Raw genomic sequence first — 3,650 nt, forward strand, 5'->3', positions numbered from 1 at the left:
GTATGGAGGGGGGGGGGGGGGGGGGGGGGGGATTTTCTGTTGAATTACAAATTTGTTTATAATGTCTTATTTACGAGTTGCAGTCTTGTTTGGTTTGGTTTAGTCTTGTTTAACGTCCTATCAACATCTATGGTGTTTCTTACTTAGACAACAGATTGCTAACCAGATTAATATCCTGTTCCCAGTTTCCTTCTCAATCTTTAGCTGCCGTGTGTTTGAAGTCGTTGGCCATCATACGCCGTACATTAAAAATATCATCATTATAGGTGCGGAATAAAACCAGAAATTGAACCTTGTATTCCTTAAGTTTGTATTCTATTTGATGACGAACATTTCGACTTTCAAACCTACGTTTACGTTGACCGAATTTCACATATATCACACATTTGAAACACAAAGATTATCGGAATGATTTACATATGAAGATTTCCAAAGACTTCCTTGCCTCTTCTTATTGAAAATATGTTAAAACGGGATGAAATACGCATTTAAGTGGAGTTTAGATCTATTAGCAGAGACGGTAACGTACATGTCATATTTTTGGACGACATCGTATCATACATACACAACAGAAGAAATAATGACAATTTGACAAATATTTCTTTACATTAGAGATGGACTGTATAGAGGTGGGACATTTATTACCTTTTTTGCACACAAGACACATTTTTTTACCAAGTGTTATGATTGATTTGTGAAATGGCGACAGTCACGAACATTTCGGATACGAACACTTGTTGCTCTGTTGAAGAGTGAAGAATGATTCCTGTTCGGGGGATTTTTTATGAATATATTGCCCACAGGTAAGTTACAGTGTAGGGTATGTTAAATGCTCAAAATGTACACAAATTTAAAAGAACTAGATCAGCGACAATGACTGCATCGTCTTACTGAGAATGAGTGTATATAAAGTCGGCATTAGACCCGCGCTAACGCAAGGAGGCAACACATCAACATACCCTGTCTCCGGTAAACATACACACATGCACGCATACACAACATACATTGAGGAACGTCCTTAAATTATCTTAATGTAAGCGTAGTTTACAACTAGTGCCTTTACGTACCGTTCTATGATATTACTTTTCAGTGCAGCGGCCGGAATGGACAACTTTCAAGCATGTGTACTATTCTTCAGTTTGCCCTCTTGTAATCAGAAATACCATTACAGTTCACGAAAATGTGGAAAGGTACACATTCAACGAACATTCAAGTCATGACACATGGTTTGAAACATGTACATGCAATGTAAATTTTACATTTCCATATACGTGTATGCGTAATCTTAAGTTGACAATGCGCGCAAACAACAAATCTCCGAAAAAGATACAATGTTGTACACTGCTTCTGAAATCAAGGACGACACCGACCTCAAACGTCCTATCGACCAATCGACGAGCCATATGCAGTGAGTGACACGCTGAAACAACTGTTCATTTTGAACACGACTTGTTGACGCTGTGACGATTTTGATTGTAATAACAACAGATCAGTGCTTCCATACATTTTTTTTTATCGAACCGATGCACGTTAACAGTGATAAAACTAATATTTACAATATACAAATACATCTACTACTTATATATGCATTTACTATACATTTTCTATTGGATACTTGTCATAATAAATGTCAAAAACCATTATTAAACAGTGTAGAACATTTGAGCACAATAACAACAAACGTCACGCATGAGTGGACCGCACCGATAAACAGAAGGCTTGACCGATAAAATACAAGGTATAACGCAACGATACCCGAGATATAATTACAGAAATAGAGGAGATATATAAGATACTCACCACAGACTGTCTTCTGTGCTCATATTCACACTGAAATATTTTATAATTCCATCGGGTGTACAGAGACGATAAGCCAACACCAGCTCTACCTGTATAAGTACGTCGTTTCTCCCGCGCTTACTTATTTCCGCCCGTGATACCTACCTTCCGCCTAACGGTCATAACGGTATTACAATATTTACCAATAAATGCGGACGTGACAGTGATATCTCCAATTTATGATGATGATATCACTAATTTATCCCAACCTATCTCCAATTTATAACAGTGATATCACAAATTTATTATATTTTTGTTTCCTCTCTTTTTTAAGAGGTAGTGAGGTTTTAGGTTGGTTTAAAACAAAACTCAGTTATAATTTTAACAAGACTGATCCGAAAGTTCCCCAAACTGTCCTCGCTTTTGCAACTGATGCTTACGACAGTGTTTTCAATGCCATCCGTAATACACTTGCATATACTAAAATTGAGACAAAGGGAGGGACCGATGGCATCACCTTGACTGACACCAATACATTTGTCAATCAATTAGAGGTGACGCCGGACATGTTTGATACATGTTGCTGATCGGAAAATGAAACGCGTGACGCACATCCACATGGGAGTATACACATGCCCGCCAATGCTCGTGTGAAGTTTTCATAAGTATCCGATAAGTGATCTTTGAAAATGTCCGGATACCCTTTGGTGGAAGAAGGTAGTAATATGAGAGAGGAAAACACAATAGTATTAATAAGAAATGGAATAGAATCAATCTCGTTTGTGGAAGTTCAATATTTTACAAGCAAGCACTACCGCTTAGAATGGCCAATGTTTCAAATTGTCAAATGAATCGGCTTTATTTCAGCACAATGCGCAAAATCAAATTTGTATATTTTGCAAATGATATAATGTATTATTCCTTAAATGAACTGTTACAACCCCATACAGTATTCACTATTTCATGACAACAGTACGGTTGTTAAGTTTATTATTGCGGCTCATTTCTGCGCTAGTCATATTATTCTGTAGGTCATATTATAATAGAAAGAGCAAAGTAAGTGATGACTGTGCATTATTAATACTCCATTAATTTGTAAGTTTAAGTACATGTAATGTTGAATATAACGATCATTGCCTTCTAAATGGTCATGATAAAAGAAACACATGTATTTCTTTTGCGAATCACATGTACTGGAGATTGATTTAACATCAATGGTTTGTGTAATCTGACCAACAGCCACAAGAGGAATTGATATTCACATTGGCAGACACATCTGGTACTACAACTAACACTGAAGGTGGAATGATATCACATGAACTGGTGTCTGTGCTGGGCAATGACGTGGGCCAATCCAGGCACGGGAAGTGATGAACATTAGAAAAGCAGAGTGTTTTGAAAAGTGGACAGTGTTACTGGTGCCGTCTGTGTCGGAGAAGATCACTACCACGATCTCAAATTAAATATCTTCAAGCTATGACCTCTCTCTCTCTCATTAACACTTAACTTAATTGAAAATATTAATTAATTTAAGAATTGCCTTCTTGTATATATATATTTCATTATGTTACAGAGAAAGGGCTTTACATAAGTTGGACAACTTGTGCCCAATCCCTTTTATATATTTGATGCAAATGAAAATATGTTTAAATCAATAAATCAAATTAATCCAGGCGACATGCCTGTGGTGGCGATGCCAGCACGTTCGTCTCTATATAATACAGATATAACATGTGCAATACGGAATGTTGTATTTACCTACTAGCCGGAACTACTTTTTATGGGAATCCAATTGGCATGGCGAACTGAAAAGTTCCCGGTATTTGCAAAAAATATCATTGTTTATAAAATCTTTGTAACAATCTCTACCA

Source organism: Mizuhopecten yessoensis, unplaced genomic scaffold, assembly GCF_002113885.1.
Source record: "Mizuhopecten yessoensis strain PY_sf001 unplaced genomic scaffold, ASM211388v2 scaffold1391, whole genome shotgun sequence".
NCBI classification, from domain to species: domain Eukaryota; kingdom Metazoa; phylum Mollusca; class Bivalvia; order Pectinida; family Pectinidae; genus Mizuhopecten; species Mizuhopecten yessoensis.